This window comes from Pantherophis guttatus, chromosome 4 (genome assembly GCF_059756535.1).
Source record: "Pantherophis guttatus breed Tessera chromosome 4, ASM5975653v1, whole genome shotgun sequence".
NCBI lineage: Eukaryota > Metazoa > Chordata > Lepidosauria > Squamata > Colubridae > Pantherophis > Pantherophis guttatus.
The window spans coordinates 49,105,199-49,126,829 of NC_142066.1; the positions used below are offsets into that span (position 1 = coordinate 49,105,199).

Consider the following 21,631-nt stretch of genomic DNA (forward strand, 5'->3'; position numbering starts at 1 on the left):
GAAACAATCATGTAAATATGTGTATCAGTGACATCCAGCAAGATTAACATCTGAAAGGATCTGCATAATTTCCTAAATTTGTTTAGGCAGAAATTTGTGTGTGTGGGGGGGGAGTTCTTAGGACATTAAGCCCTAAACAATTAGTTACCTAACTCAGGAATAATTAGATGTACACAATCAAGTTTGCCAATAGTCTTTAAAGTTGTATTGTGTCATGTGGTTGTATCTAATATGTGTGTGTGTTTGCTTGTGTGCACGACGTGCACGGTGTGCTGTGCATTCATGTGTGATGTAAATGTTTTATGTGGGTTTTTGCCAAATCGGAGTGACTGGAGAATATGGTGAAGTGGAAAAAAGATTTTTTAAGTTTTACTGTGTACTTTTAAATAAATGGATTTATATTTCCCCCCTCTTTGAGCATCATCCATTTGATCATATAGACCAGTGCTAACATTTTTTTCCTTGTGTGCCAAAAGTGCGCGTGTGCGCACAATAGCACACGCATGCCCACACCCATAATGCAGTGCTCCCCCACATGTCCCACCCCTGCGCATGCATGTGCAACCCACTCCCGCGCTGCTCCGCCCCCCTGTGCATGTGCGCACGACCCCCCCCCATGCCCCATTTTGGGCCTAGCAGGCCTCCCTGAAGCCTCCAGAGGCCAGAAACAGTGAGTTTTCGGACTTCTGATAGTTCTGGGGGGCCCATTTTTTGCCCGCTGGATGCTCCAGAGGCTTTCCTGTAGCCTCCAGGAGGGCGAAAACAGCCTCCTCTGGACCTCTGGAGGCTCTCTGGAGTCTGGAAATGGCCTGTTTCCAGACTTCCAGTATGCCCATTTTTTGCCTTCCCAGAGCCTCTGCATGAGCCCTGTGCTTACCTGGCATCCAAAATGGGCCGTGTGGAGAATCCTGGGAGGGGAGGGGCAGCATGGGTATGTGGGCGCATCTCTCACATGTTGAAAATCAGCTAGCTAGCAGGAGGCACGTGCGCATGCTTGGTGGAGCTGACCTAGGGTCACGGCTCGCATGCCCGCATAAATGGCTCCGCATGCCACCTGTGGCACGCGTGCCATAGGTTCACCATCACAGATATAGACAGTGATGATTTGTAAGCATGAGTATGTGATTTGGCACTTGTGGCTCAGATCTTTGCCTTGTATACACATTCTTGGCAAAATTTGCTTTGTTTCATCTACTCAGCTGCATCTAGTATACAAATGATTTTATGAATGGACAAATTTCTGTGGAAGCTGCTTTGTAATATGTTAGCAAGATGTTGAATGTAATGATTAATCAAAAAATTTGGAAATGGATTGTTTTTATTATATTTCATCATTATATATTACCTTAAAGTCAGTTGTATCATTTTTCAGGGTCTTTTAAATGCCATTATTAAAAAGCTGTCCTCTTATTGATTCTTACTTATATGGCTGCCAGATAAATTCTCTTCAATAAACATGAAGTCATACTTTCAATTAGTTTTGTTTCTTTTTTTTTTATTAAAAAGTTTTATAAGAAATACAAACAATTTTCTCCCCCCCACCCTTCCCCTTCCCCACATAAATTATACATTTTCTTGTACATAAGAAATCCTCCATATACATGTTTCCCTTAAAGAAAGCATTAAAATAAAACATTTTAATTATATTCGGAGTTGCTCTTCTCCTTCTTCCCTCATTCCACAACAAACCCTCTTCTCCTCCTCCTTTCTTTCCCATCCCTCCCTCCTCTTCCCTCCTACCTCTTCTCCCACCTCATCCTACTTCCTTTCCCTTTCTCCCACTTCTCTCTTCTTTTCCCCCATCTCGCCTTCACTCCTACTCCTGTCCCCTTCCCTTCCCTTCCTCCTCTCCTTTCTTCCATTCCTCTCCCTCCCTCTCCTCTTCCTACCCCCTCCTCCTCTCTCCTTTCTAACTTCTTTGCTGTGAAATATTTTCCTCCTTTAGTATCTGAGCAACTCCTATATTCTAGAATACACTTTCTTCTGCTAAAACATTCATCACTTTCCCCCCCACTCCCTTATCCCCCCCTCCCCACCCCACGCCTGACTTCCCAGAGCAAAAACAGGGTATAGCATCTAACAAACTTATGCTAAAATAAACTAACAAATTATAAAGTTCAAAGCTCCCACATGTTCTTTAACTCCCTTTGCTCCAATTCAACAACCTCCCTTTTATAAATTCTCAATACCAATTAAATTAAATTCATTCTTCCTACTTATATAGAAAAAAAAGAAAAAAAAAACCTTTTTCTTAATGCATAATCCAATACTTTAGCAGTCTTACAAGCAATAAAAATCATGAATAAATTCCATTTCTATACCAGAAAAAAAAATTTCATCTTAGAATCTTGCACATTTTATCTCATATATCTTTTAAAATAATATAGTCTAATGTTAAGCATTTTAAAAATCTCTTAATACCTTTACAACACTTATTTACCAAATATAAATTTCAGAATCTATAGGAGGGTATCTTTCAATTTTTCAATTAACCGTCTTAATACCTCTAACTTTTTTAAAAGAACAACCCTTAACTATCCAAAACTAATTATCAGTTTACAATAAAATTCTGAGTTTAACATTAATCCTCTTCGCTTCAAAGGGTTAAACATCCTAAAAGTTTATACAATTTATCTCATATATCTTGTAGAATAATATAACCTTATGTTAAACATTTTAAAAATCTTTTAATACCATTAAAACACATATTTGCCCGTTGCCAATTTCAAAATCCACAGGAGAATATCTTTCTTAATCTTCTGTTCTTCACTTCTTTTTGTATTTTTTCCAATCCTTTTTTTTTTTATAAATTCTTTCAACAATCCCCCCAGTTTTATTTTGGAAACTTTTAAAATAGTGATTTGAGGTTGATGTTTCTGAAATACTCGCTCTCTTCTTGAAGTCAGCTTTTCTAACTTAAAATCCTCATCTCGTCTCTTCTGGTTTGTATAATCATTCAATCCATTTCTTTGTCCATATAGCCAAAATTTGTTGCCATAAAGATTGTCAGCTTGCAATAAAGAAACCATTTGTTGCTTTTCTGTCATTGGAATGGAAACGTCCACCAAAACCTTTGTTTCAGCTGTACCAGCCAATCTCTTAATCCTGTCCATTTCCTGATCTTCCAAAAACAAATTCTTCTGAATAATTTCCTGCTTATAATTTCCCAAGCTATTTTTTGAAAAAGCCCTTTCGATTGTATTTAGCAGGGCTGAAGTAAAAAAGTCTAGAAGTTCTTGAAAAGCCTGGACAGTCACGGCTTGGGAATTTGCTGATTCACCAGCCCTGTTGTCAGCCATATTTCAGCTACTTTGTATTTATCCAGCTATCAGGAGAACAATTCAACCTTTTTCCACACAGTATAAAGACCAGATTTTAGTTAAAGTCAGTACCAAATTCTTTTCCTCAATACCAAATTCTTTTCCTCAATACCAAATTCTTTTCCTCAATACCAAATTCTTTTCCTGGCCGCTTCCATTTAAAACTTTCTCTTAGGGTGTAATCCAGTAGCTGTAAAGTGTTAACAAGCCATTAACGAGCACTTCCCCTGGTAGTTTCTTCCTCCTGCCCTCAGGCGCCATTTTCTGCATATTAAAGCGGAGTTAAAGTGTTACTTGCAAATTTCCTTTTGTTTTCTCCTGATTTGCTCCGTCTGCGATCGAAGTAAAGATGTTAAAAATCCCCCCTGTTGATTTTTCTGCAGATTCTGGTCGCAGCTTCTAGCTCCGCTTCAGTGGAGTCGTTTCTGGTCCGGAGTGGCTTGACAGGCTTCCATAGGGAGCCCACACCCTTTGCGCCCCAGGATTTCTCCTAGCGCACTTGGGGGGGCTCTATCCCCGCCTGTTGACTCTTCTCTCTCCCCTTTGCCCGGGGAGAGGGTTCCAAGCCTCCAGACAGCAGTTTTCCGGCTGTTCTGGGGCTTTTAGGGAACCAGAAAACGGGCGCTCAAAAAGGAGCGTCTTCAAAGCTGCGGAGCGAGGCAGGAAGTCAGTTTTGTTTCTTTTTAAACTCCCATTTTAGTCTGGGAGGCTATGAAGAAAAGAGAAAAAGGAAGTCTGAAAGTACAGTATATGGGAATGAAGCATAAATAGTTTAGAAATAGCTCTGTAAAATACATATTTTATGTATTTTTATGTGTACAATATGTCTATGAATATATATATATATAGATATAGATATAGATATAGATATAGATATAGATATAGATATAGATATAGATATCGATATACATATACATATACATATACATATACATATACATACATACATACATACATACATACATACATACATATATATATATATATATATATATATATATATATATATATATATATATATTCTTTTTAATTCATAGGTTCAAATGTATGATATTTTTGTAGTCAGGGTTTTTTCCTATGTAGATCAAGTCGTCAAATGGCCATAGTGGTATGACATCCCAAATCAACACCTTCAGGCCTGTCAGACACCCCGTGCCGCCTGCTCTGAGACCCATGGGAGACCGGGACAGCACCATCCCTGTCCCCTTGGACTTCATCGGCCAGCCACACCCATACTCCATGGCTCCTCCCTGTAAAGGTCAAATATTTATTCTTTTTAATTCATAGGTTCAAATGTATGATATTTTTGTATATATATATATTTAGGATCCGCTCTCTTCCTTTACTTGAATAAAGTAAACAAATTTATTTATTTATTTATTTATTTATTTATTTATTTATTTATTTATTTATTTATTTATTTATTTAATTTGTATACCGCCCTACTCCCGAAGGACTCAGGGCAGTGAACAGCCATAGAATAAAACATATAAATACAAAATTTAAAATAGATTAAAACGAATTAAATAATTTGGCTGAACAAATTTAAAACCCCAATAATTTAAAACCAGATTTAAAATTTCCATTTAAAAAGGGGAAAGACTTAGGTCAGGCCGGCTTGATGAAATAGGAAAGTCTTGAGCGCGCGACGGAAGGTACGCAGATCCGGGATCCTCCGTATCTCCAGGGGGAGCTCATTCCAGATAGTAGGTGCCCCCACAGAGAAGACTCTCCCCCTGGGGGCTGCCAGTCAACATTGTTTGGCCGACGGCACCCGGAGGAGCCCCTCTCTATGGGAGCGTACTGGTCGGTGGGAGGCTATTGGTGGTAGCAGGCGGTTCCGTAAATAACCAGGTCCTAAGCCATGGAGTGCTCTAAAGGTGATAACCAAAACCTTGAAGTGCACTCAGAAGACCACTGGGAGCCAGTGCAGCTCGCGCAGGAGAGGTGTTACATGGGAGCGCCACGTCGCTCCCGTCACCACCTGCGCGGCCGCACTCTGCGCCAGTTGGAGCCTCTGAGTGTCCTTGTCTTCCCTTATCCTTCTATGCCGTCTGGCCTTGACATAACTAGCAGAGAAGACAACTGGTTCCTCAGGTTGGTAAGTCTTTCTAAAGAAAGAAGAAAGGGAGCAGGAGATTATACAAGTAAAGAGCTGCTCATTTCTCACAGCTAAGACTTATCAAAACTGTGAAACAGCAGGATTTCCCCTAGATGGCATGCTGAGTGGCGGGTGATCTCTTTCCTTCTGCTGACAAAACAGCTGATTTGCTGCCAGAACTGGTTATCTGACAGCTTGTGTTCCCTAGATTTGAAAGGGAGCACTAGGAATGACCCAGGACAACCTTTGGATGACTGTGTACTGCCGGAGAAGAGGGATCTTGATGACCACAATTCTTGGTAGGAGCGATCGGAGGGTCAGTTCTTTTATCATCTTTTCCCTTCAGCTATCTGTTTAAGAATTCCTAGGTTTTAATTGCACTTTTTAAAGCTTTCCTTACTTTTGTGATTTACACTTTAATTGACTAGTTGAATGGGGATCTATCTTATAACCTCTTACAGGCTTTTTAATAATTTCTTTATAGTAGACAGATTTATAACAGGTCAAATTGGTCACAGATAGACGTACAAGTTTATATTTTGAGCCTGATTGGCAAGGGGAGGAAGTTATTATTGTTGTAATATATTTATCAGTACTGAGAGAATAGCATTAGTATATGTATATGTATATGTGTTTTTGTTTTTTGTCTTCTTAATGCACATTTTTCTTTCTTTTCTTTAAATGTTTCTGTGTGTGTTTTTGTTTTGTTTTGTTTTTGTAAAATATCCTTTTTCATTTTTTGGAGTTTGTATTTTAACTTTCTGAATAAAATAAAAAAATATTTAACAAAAACTGTGAAACAGCAGAACAAGTTAAATGCTGCTGCCCTAACAGTTTAACAGCTTTAGGCATTTTATTCTGAACATTATTTCCAGTTCTTAGTTTGAACTGCTTATGTTCCAAAGGCTCTTTTTTATTTTAAAATTCTGTTCCTGCTCAAAAAACTGGGAAGAATAAACTTTACTAGATTTTCTACATTTTGGATAGCCCAATGTTTGTTTTCAGTTACATGTTAGTCAGCATCCCACCTTCCTACCAGCAACTAATGAGTTTCACCTGCAAAAAGTTGATTAAAGACAATTGTTAGATCACACAAATAAAAATTGTCAGGAAAAAGTGGGTCACATTACTGATGCCATTCAAATTGGAGGGTTTGTGTAAAATAGTTTTCTCATATGCAGATTTGCATATGCCCTGTGACTATCATCTTTTTCCAAAATTCAAGGAATATATTTTGGCATATGTTTGAAATAAAGTGGAAAGCGCTATGGGAATCTAGTTCAAGGGACAAAATAGAGTTCTTTTGTGACAGTTTCAAGAAACTTATTCTTTGTTGGTAGACTACCTTTGTTGGTAGTTCACTGAGAAGTGAACAGAACTGATTATTTACTTGTCCTGTTCAGATAATAAAAGAGCTAATTTCAAGGATTATTTACCTGATTCAGTTATTAAAAATATATATTTAATCTAAAACTAGGGAGGTAGAAACATCACAATTTATTCATGCAGTTAGTGTTGTCTTTCAACAGCAATTCCAATTCCTTTTAAAAGTTTTTTTTCCCCTGTTCTCTTTTCTTCTGATTTATTAAATAAATCAAGGCAAATGTACCCCCAATAACCCCCCCCCAAACAGTGGCTGAAAGTGTTAGGATTTAGAAATCCTATCTTATAATTTCCATTTAGTTATTAATAAGATTAACATATCTAGGCTATAAAAGTGTGGATAATCATTAACTGGCACCAAAGTAGTAAAGTTATTCATGTCTCTTTGCTCTTATCTAATGGTTGTCTGGATTTTTGCAGCCCATATATACTATATATAGTAGCCATAGCTATGAAGCTTATTATGTGATTTGGGCTGTCCCTGTTTCTCAGTCTAATTTATCTGACAGAGTTGAAACTGAGTCAAAGCACCTAAGGCTCTTAGTGAGAGGAGAAATGAATCAAGGAATAAAAGAAAGGAAGTTTAATTTCACAGTAATTTAAAATGCCTAGCCAATTCTAGTAAATTTTGTAATTAACAGCAACCCTGCTGTAATTCTTGAAATGCTCATTGCTTGCAACAGAATTATCACAATTCAAGGATAGCCTATGGGCTAGCTAGAAACTTCTCCTTATTCTAAAGACTTGTAGGAACAAAAGGTGTTGGCTATAATTGTTGCCATGATTTAGGAAACATATGTGGGATACTCTTGTAAATGTTTGACCACTCTTTCTGTAGGAGTTCTCCTTAAATTTCTGTTTATGATGGTTTGCAGCTAAACAATTAAGAATGATGAGATTCCATTATGGCTCATGTTTATAAAATTGCTGTACAAGGACAGAATTTTAAATACCTGACAAGCAGAGAATCAGCATTTATAGGGATAAAACTTTCATAGCTTTATTAAATCTGGACAAAGGATAGTAACACAGAGAATGATATTAGTGATTAGTGATTAGGGCGAAAACGCCCCCCCCCCCCCACGGAAGCCCTCTGGAGGCTGGAAATGGCCCATTTGCTGACTTCTGGTGGGCCTGGAAGGCCTGAAAATCAGCTGGCCAGCGCATGCGTGCACGCCGGAGCTGAGCTAGGGCAACACTCATGTGCCCACTGATATGGCTCTGCGTGCCACCTGTGGCACCTTTGCCATAAGTTCGCCATCACGGCCATAGAGGACTTTAAAGGTAAATCTTGAATTGGACCCAGAAGCAAATGAGCAATAGTTGCGCATGGAACGGCAATGTACTTTTCAAGGTAACTCCAGAGATTGAGAACAGAAGGGTTGAGATCAGAACTTTTCCTCTAGTTTGGATGATATTATCTACTGTTCTTTAGTTTGTGCTATTTTTTCTCACAATTTCTCTGTCAGTGAATAAGCTTTCATTTAGACTGCTTCCTTCATATCAGTCAGACTTAAATCAAAGTTGCAATTTATTACTACCGGATAAATGACAGCTTATTCTTGAAAATCATGCTAAAGGGTGTGGGTTTGTGTGTGTGTGTGTGTATAATAATAAAACAATACATTCATCCTGTTCTGATAGCTTAGTTTGATACCCATCATTGTGCTGAACTGATTAATGGTTACCAACCTTGGATAATTCTGTCAGAGTTACCTGGAATAACTGCCTTGCTATCTTGCTTGTAACTTAGGACTTATAACCCTTGCTTACAATTCCTTACAGTGTTATATATCTGGCAATTTAAATGGAAAGAGGAATAGTGATTCAATCCTTTCTCCTCCACTTTCCATAGCATATAAAATATATACACATCTAGTGGAGGGAAGCCCTCATTTCTGCACTTATCATAGAAATGAGGGAAGCTTTAGGAGACAGAATTCAGCTTTCTGAATTTACTTCTATGTTCATTAAGTAAATAAAACTTTACAGGCTAGTACATTTTGTAAGCTTATTTAGAAGACCAACCTATTTGTGAAGGAAAAAATGGTGAAATATTGATAGAAAAACTTAACGGAGAATCAAAACAGAATCATTGGCATAAAAGACATTATAACCTTTGGGAAAGGGCTATTTTTATTATTTGGAATAATATTAGAAAAAAATGTTAAATTCATATCCATCCAAACACGGCTCCAAATCTGTTTACATTAATAAGCAACATTGTAACTTCACCCATCACATCTAGCAGTGTAATTAGGCTCCCAAATCAAAACTATGAGTAAGATGTTATAAATCCAGTGATTGATGCTATGTTACCAATATTGACCAGCTTTTTTCACCTTTTCTGGCAAATGTGACTTCTCTGCACACTTAGTGAATTTTTTTTCCCCTGTACCATTTATGGGAAGATAATTCTGATAGTCCTCGACTAACAGACATTTGTTTAGTGATTGTTCGAAGTTTACAGAGTCACTGGAAAAAGTGACTTAAGACTGGTCTTTGCACTTATGACTATTGAACATCCCCATAATCATGTGATTACAATTTTGGAGCTTGGCAACTGGCATTTATTTACAATGGTTGCAGCATCCTGGGGTCACATGATCATCATTTGAGACCTTATCAGCCAGCTTTCAACAAGCAAACTCAGTGGGGAAGCTGGATTCACTTAAAAACTGCAGTGATTTGCTTAACCACTGTAACAAAAGTGAAGTTGGACATCAGTCACTTAACTGCCTTGCTTAACAACTGTCCCAACAGTCCCAACTGTCATAAGTTGAGGGCTACTTGGTGTTTCTCTGATTTTTGTTAGGAAGAGGCTGATTTCTCTTTCCCTCCAATGCTTTAGTAGTAGATCAGTGGTGGGTTGCCCCTGGTTCGGACCGGTTCGCAAGAACCGGTAGTAAAACCGGTGGGAGGCTCCACCCACTGACCCAGACATCATCAGAGGTGATCTGCGCGTGCAGGAGTGATGTGAACCAATAGTAAAGGTAAGTAGAACCCACCCCTGTAGTAGATGCAAGTAGTATTACTCTACCTGTCTAAAGTTCAGCAGGAAAAGAGTAAAACACTTTTTGTTCCCCTAGGCACATTCTTCATAATTCATAATTCTTGCAAACCAATAGAGGTACAGGTTACCTTCTTGATAACCTTAAGGATAGGAATTGGTGGTAAAGTAAAATGCCAGATGGCTTTTATGACAAGCTTAAATGTGCTGTATTCTAGTAAAGTAGAGCCATATGTAGACTACCATAATGCAAACCTGGGACAGGAAAAAAGAACATTCAACATTCTGAGTTGCAAAAGCAGGTATTTCAGGATGAAGACAAGAAAGCAGGCTTGCTCCATAGAGCTGAGCCATTCTATTTTCTTGAGGCTAGGTGATTACATAAGCCAATTTGTAGCATATAGGACTCTAAAAGGGTACCTTTATGGCATCAATGTAACACTCCAGCAACTTTTCATGACCTCTGTGACTCACATGTGAGTTTAGCTGAATGAAGGGCATTAAGAGTCAATTTTGCTAGGCTTTCTTACACCCGGTGATAGAACTTCATTAGAAGAGAATTCTGAGGTTAAGTTTTCAGAGTGAGAAGCCTCTGGATTTGAACTTAGCGCTTCCTCAGTCAACAATATTATCTCATTAATGTGTGAGCAGTCACATTCAAATGACTGCTGACCTTCAGAAATATGCAAAATATCGTGGCTGCCCAAATGCATGACTATTAATCATTTGCTGCTCCTGTTCCACAATTCTTGATAAAAAAATGTTCTCCCAGCCCAAATGCTGGTCTCCCTTTGTGAGGGAGATGGGTGGTTTCTAAATTTGATGAATGAATGAATGAAACTGGTTTCCATATATTGGAAAAAATAACTTTATACTACAGTATAAAGAAGCTGTGATTGAGCAACGTGGTGGCCTAGTGGTGAAGATGTTTGCCTCCCACTTGCAAGTTTGAGAGTTCAATCCTAGGTATCGGCATATGTTTCTCTATCAAAGAGAAAATTTCTGTTGCAAACTCTGTGTAGGTGTCAGGAACAGAATCTGGCCAATAAATACTTTGCTCCATTCATTTGTCCTGACTCCCCTCCAAATAAAGGAATTAAAGGGTCATAAAAAGAAAAAAAAAGTAGCTGTGATTGCATATGTTGCAATCTTAAACTAGTTTTATTTTGTCTTTAAATCATAGTTTGAGGCTTTTAAAAAACAGTACACTGTTCAAAACTGAAGTATACAACATTTACAGATAAAATGAACTAGTATTGGAATGTACCAATTAACTTTGGCTTCAAAGCCTATTTCATACTAACATACTTAATTAGCCTTAGGCAAGCTTCAGATCACTACTAAACAGTGGTGGATTGCTACTGGTTTGCCCCGGATTGGGTGAACCTGTAGCAGCAGTAGTGGGAGGCTCTGCCCACCTGCCTGGATGCTTTTGCGCATGCATGCACCCACGAGCGAACTGGTAGCAACTGGTTTTGAAACCCACCACTCCTACTAAAGGGTCACATGCCACAAGAGATAAAATGGCAGTATGCATGGTTTTGTTAATCTCTGAGATTGCAGAACTTTATTTTGTAAACAACACAAGATGTAGTTTGGAAAACTGGAAATGATGCATTCTGGAGAAATAATATTTTGGCTTCTTGTTGTGCTGATCTTATGAGAGAAAGTTAATAATTCTTCTTAATGATTCTTGTTTGTTTGAAGATTTTGCATTTTCTTTCATCAATACAAGTTTGTTGGAATATTATTACTAAAATATTTCATATGGGCTTTTTTTAGAAAAAAATGGATAGGAATTTTGATCTTCAAGCATTTGTTGTTGTAAATGAGAAACAAAGATGCTCTAAGGATAGCAGATTTACAGCTACTATCACTATGTTATTACAATCAGTATTAGTATTTGGATTTTATAACTGTATTAGAGATTGCTTGTTTAAAGAGAGGGAAAAACTTATGGCACATATAAACTCCACCCTAATTTCAAGTATTTATTGATTGAATTTCTATTGTACCTTTTTGTTTCCTAATCAAGATGGCTTACATTTATAAGCAATATATAAATTAACAAATACAAATAAAAACATTAATACAATTAAAATATAAATGAAAATTAAAAATTGAAATAAACTAATGATGTAAAGGTTGGTGCTTTTACCACCTTCTTAAATATTGGGAGAGTAGGGGCAAAACACATCTAGAGTGACTACAGCATGGAAGACATGCAGGAAAAGGCCTTTTTCTGCACTCCAAATTATTGAGTTACCAGAGGGATTCTTCTAAAAGGCACTTCCTGCTAATCTAAGTAGTGGGCATGTTCATAGTAGGAAGTCAATTCTGCAAATAATCAAAATCCAAGTCAAATCATTAAGAGCTATAAAGGTCAGTACCAACACCATGATTTATGCCCAGAAAGCAATTATTAGGGAGTTTTTATTATTAGTGTGCTATTTTTTTAGTAAAATCCTATACTCAGTCAGCAGTCTAGCCATCACATTTTACATCAATTACAATTTCAGAACTTTGTAAGAGTAGCCCACATAAAGTATATTGGGATTGTCAAGGTGGTTTATAATCCAGTTGTGCTTTTCACTGAGTACTTACTTTAAAAAAGTTAGTTTCAAATGCATTGCTTAAATGCATGCAACCCTCATCTTGCTGAAAGTCTGTGAACAAGTTAAATATATTTTATTTAAAGTGTGGGTGCCCATCTTGAAATTTATTTCAGGTTATTGAGAGAGTCAGAAAGTGTTAAAGAGGCTGAGAAAATGTAGATAGATTTTAATCGCAATTTTAAAAAATGTTTTTTTTAAAGTGGGCTAAGTAAATAAGGAGTAAATGTAAACAAGAAGTGAATGTGATGAAATAACTTGGGAGCACTGCTGTAGAAGTGCAGGAATGCTGTAAAAAGTATGTTAGAAATTTGTACATGAATGATAGTGAAAGGAAGTTAAAAATGCCATGAGAAGAGAATGTGTATTAAGATAGATAAATGTTATGCATATAATGGAAAGTAGTAAGTAGTATATAGTGCATTGAGAAGAATGAATGCTGTTAAACAAACTGAAAATACAACAGCAGCATACCATTTGGTATGTGAAACCGAGAACTGGGTTTGTCTGAGAAATAAAATAATAAATTGAATGTAGTGTTAATAGATTTCTTAGAAGTGCATTTGGTAAAACAACAAATGATATGATTAAGAATATATGGATGATCAATTAATGTAGACTGAATTCATAAGTGTGAGACCAATACCAAAGAAACAAACTCTACCACTGAGGTGGTTTGGTCATATAGGAAAATTAACAAGGAGTGAATATCAAGTTATGGAGGAAAAGAGAATCGCTTGAGACTAAGAAAGTAATGGTTGGATGGAACTAAAGAAATCTTCAAAAAAGAAAAAAGAGAAGAAAAAGCAGTGTACGAAAAATAATATGGATGTACAAGAAACAAGATTGGATTGCATGAATAGAAAGATATAGAGCAGTGACTTCCAACCTTTTGGGCACCAGGGACTGGTTCTGCGGAGAGAGGTTTTTCCGGATAGGGTATGGTTTCACATGCTACCTGCATCCCACGGATGGGGCTTCATTTGTTTGTGTGGCCCGGTTTCTGGCATGCCGTGGCCCAGTGCCATGACTTGGGGTTGGGGACCCCTAATATAGAGGGTATATTAAATGGGCTTGGTATGAACTAATGTAAATTGGATTTATTTGTGTTTACTTTTCATTTTCTTATGCCATGTATAAGAATACACAATCTTATGTATTTAAGTTTGTTTAACAGCATTCATTTAATATATTCTGATCATTACTATTTTTACTCCCTTTTTATGCTTTGCACAATGCCACTTATGCCCAAAAGAAATAGAGTGAATATGTTATATTATTTGGCTGGTTTCATATGTTCAGTGAACCCAGCATGTTTCATTAGTTTGGGATTCAGGCATACTGTGCAAGCCTAGAAAATGGGTCAATTAGTAGCTAAATTAAGCATGTTATGTAAACTCAACCAATCTATCATAAACTACAATGAAATAAACACTGGGGTTGAAAGGAAGGAGATCTAACTAAGAGAATGTAAATATATGTTTTTGTAAGCAAGTCCACATGAAAGAATTTTTATCACCTTAGCAGAATTTGAACAAGTTGGTGGTTTCCATGGCCACAATGTCATTTCAGAGCTGTGTTTATACTCATCTGAGAATTCAGTTGCCAGCCATACATGCAATGAGCTCTGATGCTTTTCTAACCATGCTACAAAACTATTGAATTCAAAATTTGTTTTGACTTCATTTGGCAAAGAGGATGGTAGGGGAATGGATGTTACCTTGGTAGTCAATTGCACAACGGAGCTTTGAGCTGGCTGAAAGAGGCTGCAGGGGGTGCTTATTAAAGAGTCTGCTCAATCTTACTGCAGTTTGTAAATATTGAAATTGTATTACCAGATGGCTGTAATATAAACAGGGCTGTGTGTTCCCTGTGTTTAGGGAGGGAAAGCTTTATGTTTCAAGAAAAGCTGAGTTTGGAAACTGCATAAACAATTTTAACAAAGGTACATACTTTCCCTCCTTTATTTTGCTTAAAACTCTAATTTTGCTATTATAAGGAACAAGAAAAGATGCTAAAGACTAAGTCATACATTTCTTCAGTTGACTGCCCAGCAATCACTTGTTTATTATTAGTATAGTAGTATAGTATAATTTTATTTCTATGCTGCCCTTCTCTCGAAGGACTCAGGGCAGTGTACAGCCTATTTAAAAACACAAGACAAACATCAATTAAAAATTTAAAATTATTAAGTAAATTCGGCTCAATTTAAAACCCCAGAAATTTAAAATACCCCAATTTAAAATTATTATGTTGATAGCCCGGCCTGGCAGAACAACAGGGTCTTCAGTGCACAGCGAAATATCCGGAGGTCGGACATCTTACGTATTTCCGGGGGCAGTTCATTTCACAGGGCTGGGGCTCCCACAGAGAAGGCCCTCCCCCTGGGTGTCACCAGCCAACACAACTTGGCCGATGGCACCCCGAGGAGACCCTCTCTGTGGGAGTGAACTGGCCAATGGGAGGCTATTGGTGGCAGAAGTCGGTCTCGAAGATACCCGGGTCCTATGCCATGGAGCGCTTTAAAGGTGGTGACCAACACCTTAAATCACACCCAGAAGACTACTAGGAGCCAGTGCAGCTTGCGCAGGAGGGGTGTCATGTGGGCACAACGAATTGCGCCCATAACCACCCGTGCGGCCGCATTGGCAGTTTACTGAATGTTAATATTCACATTGCTACTTGAAATATTGCTTCTACATTTACCAAACCAGTTTGCAGGCACTGATTCATTTTATTCATTCAAACTAGTTTTCTGGTAGTAAGTAAAGGTGGGCAGGAGGTTGAAATGGTGACTCACAGGAATCTGGGATTTTTCTGATGGAATCTCTGGTGAATTTCAATGGACCACTACTGATATGTGAGCTACAATGTGAAAATCCACTGAGATTGGGAGCTATTTATGATTTATATGTCCATTTGAGAGCATTTTTTTGAATTGGAATAAATTTTACAATAAACAAGTTGACAAGGGTAGATATGTACAGTCATTTTAAGCTGGAATGTATTAGCCGCCCAACTGTTGAAATCTGTATTTGGGTTGGAATTGATATAAAGCAGTGTTTCTCAACGTTGGCAATTTTAAGAAGTCTGGACTTCAACTTCCAGCAAAGATGGCTGGGAATTGAAGTCCACTCAGCTTCAAGTTGCTAATCTTGAGAAACCCTGATCTAAAGGAAGAAAACAGACAAATTAAACTTGGTGTTCAAGTAATATGAATACAAATTTCTCATGCTTTTTTTTTTCCTAAAAAGAAAAAAAGATAAAACAAGTGTGACTCTTGGTGTTTGAACTCCCTTTAACCATACTATTATTCTGTCTCATGTTGAAAATTGTTCTCTCCCGAGTTTCTATTTATCTGGCAGAGAAGTTTTCCTTAGGGGTCAATGGCAACTTTTCTCTCGGGTAGTAAATGAGAGAGGGATCTATTTATATATTTATTAAATTCATATTCCATTACATTCAGGATTCTTGGCAGTTCACAATGCTTATGAAATGCAGCAATAAAACATCACAATTAATTAAAATTAAAATTATATGACACAATTGTGACAATATCACAACCTACCCCAAAGCCCTCTGAAATGATTTGATTTTAACTAGATTCCAGAACGCTATAACCAATAGATTCAGTTTTGGCTTCAGGGAAAGGTTGTTTCAGATTATTGGGACCACCATGAGAAACAAAATATTTTGAGCCTCAACTCCCTTCATTTGCAGGAATGAAAATACTAATAAATTTCTCCAGCAAAAGGATTGATACTTTCTAAATCATTTTTCCCAGTGGACTTCAAAGACAATTTTAGGTATGATAGTACCATCATGGTGATGAGTCATTGTATGTCATGATGAAAGCATGAAACACTGTTACAAGGTCTTCCCTTTCCAGATGAGGTCATAACTGGATACCAGGCAAAGGATTTCCTGGTCCATCTGCCCTTCTAACAGCAGATGTGAATTTAGGAGTCCCCTATTATCTCAGGTATAGTGTGAAATTCTAGCAGAGAGACCACTGAGCTAATAAAGCCAAATTCTATTTTACTCGGCCTTAAATTTAACTTGTTTTTCCAAAAATGTTCTGAATAACCTCCAGACATCAAGACAATTCACCCATGACATATCCAGTTGGAGGTGGAATGGCAAGGTATAACAGAATATAATCAGCATGGTAGTAACTCATCATAAATTCCAAATGATTTCTCCTAGTAGCTTCATGTAAATACTAAAAGCAGTGAGGAAAGACTGATCTTTATGATATCCTACATGTGAGTGGTCATCAGACCAACCACTCTTCCCATTCCAATGATTATATCTGGCCATTAAGAAAGGAGAACAACCATTGTAAAATAGTGCTGCTGCCCTATGACCTGCAGATGGTCCAGAAGTGTACCATGATTAATGGTACTGAAGGTTGCTATAAAGTCCAAAAAGTCCATGGTATTCCTATCCAAGCCCACCCAAGGTCATCAAATAAAGCAACCAGTCTCAGCCTTATGTCCAGATCTGAAAGTAGTCTAAAAGAATTCCTGATAAAATGCTTCCTTTAGGGTGCTTTGCAAATGAATACCCACTGCATATCAAAATAAAAGAATTGGAAGGGACTTGGAAATCTTTTAGTCTGACTCCCTGCTCAAGCTATAAAAATTCAGATAAGTGGTTGTCCAGTTTTTTGTTTAAAATCTCCAGTGTTTCTCCCACAACTTCTGGAGGCAAGTTGTTCCACTGATTAATTGTTCTGTCAGGAAATTTCTCCTTAGTTCTAGATTGCTTCTCTCCTTGATTAGTTTTCATCCATTACTTCTTGTCCTGCCTTCAGGTGCTTTGTAGATTGATTCCGTCTTCTTTGTGACAATCCCTGAGATATTGGAACACTGCTATCATGTCTCCCCTAGTTCTTCTTTTCACTAAACTAGACATATCCAATTCCTGCAACCATTCTTCACATGTTTTAGCCTCCAGCCCACTATTCATCTTTGTTGCTCTTCTCTGCACTCTTTCTAGAGTCTCCACATCTTTTTTTACATTGTGACGACCAAAACTGAAGGCATTATAAAGTAGTATTAACACTTCACATGATCTTGATTCTATCCTTCGGTTAATGCAGCCTAGAATTGCACTGGCTGTTTTTTGGTAGCTGCAGCACACTGCTGGCTCATATTTAAATGATTGTCCACTAGGAATCCAAGATTCTTAGTTACTACTTATTGAGCCAGGTACTACCTATTCTGTACCTGTGCATTTGGTTTTTCTTGCCTAAATGTAAAACTTTATTTTTCTCACCATTGAATTTCATTTTGTTAGATATGTCGAGATCCTTCTGTATCTTGACCTTATCTTCTGGTGTGTTGGCTATTCCTGCCAGCTTGGTATTGTCTGAAAATTTGATGAGTCCCCCTTCTATCCCTTTGTTGAAATCACCGATGAAAAGATTTCGTGAAGAGTATTGGGCCTAAGATCATTTTAAAAATATTACCTCAGTGTATAGAAACCATAGGCAGGTAGTGATTTTTTGTTCCTTTGGTTATGTGACACAGGTAGCACTGCTATGAACAAGCAAAAGAGAACCCCAGAAGTTAAACTTTTCCCACTCTTGGGAAATCTTGAAATGTTAAAGTAATTTTAACATGTTAAAAGACTTTTTCTTTGCATTTCTTTAACATGCATTTCTTGGATTATCTTTGGCCCATGTTTTGTACTATACCTACAGTGCATTTTTAGGTTATGCTATATTATCTCTTAGGAGGTGTGATTACTCTGCTGTTAAAGACACTGAGCTTGTCAGCTGAAAAGCAGACAGCCTGGTTTCGAGACTGTTGGGTGACAGTTTGAGCTCCTGCTTGGCCCAGTTCTTGCCCACCTTGCAGTTCGAAAGCATGCAAATGCGAGTAGATAAATAGATACCACTCTGGTGGGAAAGTAACAGCATTCCTTGCACTTCAGCATATAGTTATGTTGTCCTTTCCATGGAAATGTCCTTGGATAATGCTGGCTCTGTTGGTTAAGAAACAGAGTTGAACATTGCCCCCTAGAGTCAGACATGACTGGTAAGGAAAATTGTTAGCTTTATATTATCTCTTACATCAGACATCAGACTGAATATGGGAAAAAAGTTTTCTAAGAGAAAGTGTACTGTTCCAAACCTTTTTGATTTTTGCTAAGGGAGGAATTTCTTTGCAGACTTGCAGTCTATAAAGCAGCTAAAAAAACCCCAATTATCTGAAACAATCTCTAGCACTCTTGTACTCTTGTAGTGCTGATTGCTTTAGCGGGTGGGGGGAGAGATGGCACAATATTTTTAGAGATACTGAAAAAGGCCTCCCCCCCAACTTCTTCTGCTATAGAGTAAGAAGTTCTGGAAGTGGCCTTTCAGATGCTATTTCTTTTGGCTGAAAAATGTGTATAAAATGGTTTGTGCCAGATATATTGTGATGGAAGGCTGGAAGTTACTGTTCTGTGGATAGAGCAAGTTATCCTCCATCTTTTCCTCATCAGGCACTAGGCTAGGAAAGGCTTGTGTCTGAGAGCTAATGCCAGAGGATACTGTTCTAGCCTAAATAGATTCATGTCTAATGTTCTTAAGGTAAATAATATAAAGGAATGAAAATGGAACACAACCTATCATATTAATGATGTTGAACCATGTTGGGGAAATGGTAGTGAGAGAGAAAAATAATTTGAGAGCACCCCATTGCCTGGTGCGCTCTCACAGGGAGGGCCTCCTTGGGGTCCCATCGGCCAGACAGTGTCGGCTGGCGACTCTCAGGGAACGGGCCTTCTCTGTGGGCGTACCTACTCTGTGGAATCAGCTCCCCCGGAGCTCCGGATGGCCCCTGATCTTCGCTCTTTCCACCATGACCTCAAAACATGGCTATTTGGCGTGGCCGGATTGGACTGAAGGGTTTTTTAAAGGTTTTTTGTATTGGTTTTTATGTTTGAATACTGAATTTTATGTGTTTTTTATCGTTGTGAGCTGCCCGGAGTCCTTTGGGAGAGAAGGCGGCATACAAGTTTAATAAAATAAATAAATAAATAATGTTCAGATGTGTCCATTGGAAAAAATCACTTGCTGCTAGTTTTTATCTGAGAAATGCTGGAGAATATGTTTCTACTAGGGAGTTTAAGCTATGTTTAGCCTCAGAGGTTGGATACTTTTCCACTTCAAATATTGGTCATTGAATGGCTTTGATGATAATATAGTGAATCTTCTACCCCCCACATTAATATGATGTGCTATAGTGAAGTCTAATAAGGTAACTAAAAGGCACTAGCCATCAATGCTTTTCAACTTTATACTTCACAGTGGACTATGAGACTCAAAACCAGTTGGAAGGAACATGCCTGCTGTCAAGAATATGGCTTCAAGCTGTTGTCATAGCAACTGTCTCTGTCCAGTAGGATCACAATGGCTCTGAGAGTCCCCAGCCCCTACTCAGTCATTTTTACCACTTCAGCTGTAGTAATTCCGAAGCCCCTTATACCAGATGTCTATACAACCTCTATAAGAGAAATGCCAAATGAAAAAAAAAAGTTTTAATTTTTAGTGTCAGCAAATGGCAGGGAGGCATGAGATCAGATAGCTGATTTAAGATTGTTAGCGAAGAAAGCAATAGAACTGAAGAAGATTGCCTTTGATTATTTAGATCATGCCAGAATGTGGAACGTGTAAGGGTTAAGAGTATGCCAGATGATCTGATCATTCTCCTTGGGCATCTTAACATGGTAAGAACTATAACAATTAGTTGGAGAAACAGTGATTCAGAAATGGAAAGGAAGTGCCATAAGGAGGCACATTCTCTCCATATTTCTAAAACATGTGGTACATATAGTATGACAGAATTGGGAGAGATGATAGCTACAATCAATTCAATATTGAAAGAATAACAAATTGACAATGGAGATAAAACTGTTACATAAAATTTCAGGCTTTATTTTAAACATTTTATTAAAAGCGATATTAGCTTTTAATAAAAAAGCAATTTTAATAAAATACCATTTTAGCATGGTATCCATGCTTCCTTTTGAAGTTTTGGAACCATATTTTCCTTTGAGCCAAAGCCATTTCCTTTGATGTGCAAAAACCAACCCCTTCAATAACTGTCAATCAAACAATAGTGCTGTATTGTGAAATTCTTCAGTTACAAGCGTTAAAGAAGCAAACCCTGGTGGGAAAGGAGGAGATGCAACATATTTTAGGAGTGACTGTCTTTTCTCACATCTAATCAAAGCCTTTTATTGTTTGATGTTTTGCTTTTTCATATGCCACATATATTGAATGAGTATACATACCATATATACCCTATATTAAAACCAAATCTCCCCTTAATAAAAAGGCTTTCAATTTGCCTGAAGTACTTGCCTGAGGTACTGAAGTACAATTCTGAAGTTCATAATTGTTGGAGGAGTGGGGAGATCAAAAGGCCACTTTGCAAAATATTTAGGGTTCTCTCTCAGATCAAAGCAGGGGTGAAATGCTCCCAGTTCGGACTGGCTCGGGCGAGTAGATAGTGATGCAGCGGGCAGTTCGGAGAACCGGTAGCAAAAATCCCTGCCCCTGCCCCCCATGCCCAGCTGAGCCAGGCGACCATCAGAGGCTTTTTTTCTTTTAAATGCCTCTGACGATCCAAGCTCTGACCATCTCAGCTGAGTTGCCTGCCGATCAGGCAACTCAGCTTGGATCGTCAGAGCCATTTAAAAGAAAAAAAGTGTTTTTCTTTTAAATGGCTCTGACGATCCAGCTCTGGTTTTTTAAAAACCCTCTGACGATCAGGCAACTCAGCTGGGATCGGCAGAGCCTTTTGAAAGCATTTTTTAATATGGTTTTACATGTAAAAAATGGTTTTAAAAGTAAAAAAAAATTGGCTATGCCCACCGTCACATTACCCCCACCCCCCACTAAGCCATGTCCACAGAACTGGTAGTAACAAATTTTAGATTTCACCACTGGATCAAAGCATTAGATTTTTTTCAGCTCTATGCTGCTCAAGTGCCTGAGTTTCATAGGCAATCAAGCTACTTTATTGAGTGAAAAAAAGAAGAGCTCACTATGAAAGTAAAAAAAATGAGTTATCTGGGTTAGTGTCAAATATTAAGAAGTAAATAATGTCAACCAACTTGCTTGGCAAATTCACAGATGACAATGAAGAAATGAAGGTGGTTTTGTATCTTTCTGGGGTCAAGTATTGATGAAAGTGAAGGTGTTCAGTGA

At 37.9% G+C, this 21,631-nt stretch overlaps 1 protein-coding gene and 1 long non-coding RNA gene across 6 annotated transcripts in view; both read left to right on the forward strand.

Annotated features, from left to right (window-relative positions):
• ASIC2 (acid sensing ion channel subunit 2) overlaps positions 1–21,631 on the forward strand; it is a 567,697-nt gene that overhangs the window by 29,245 nt on the left and 516,821 nt on the right. The window lies entirely within an intron of this gene.
• Positions 18,964–21,631, forward strand: part of LOC117664604 (uncharacterized) — a 44,038-nt gene continuing 41,370 nt past the window's right edge. For both annotated transcript variants that reach the window (XR_004591114.3, XR_004591115.3), the window contains exon 1: positions 18,964–20,145. This is a non-coding gene — a long non-coding RNA (uncharacterized LOC117664604). The remainder of the gene's footprint in view (positions 20,146–21,631) is intronic.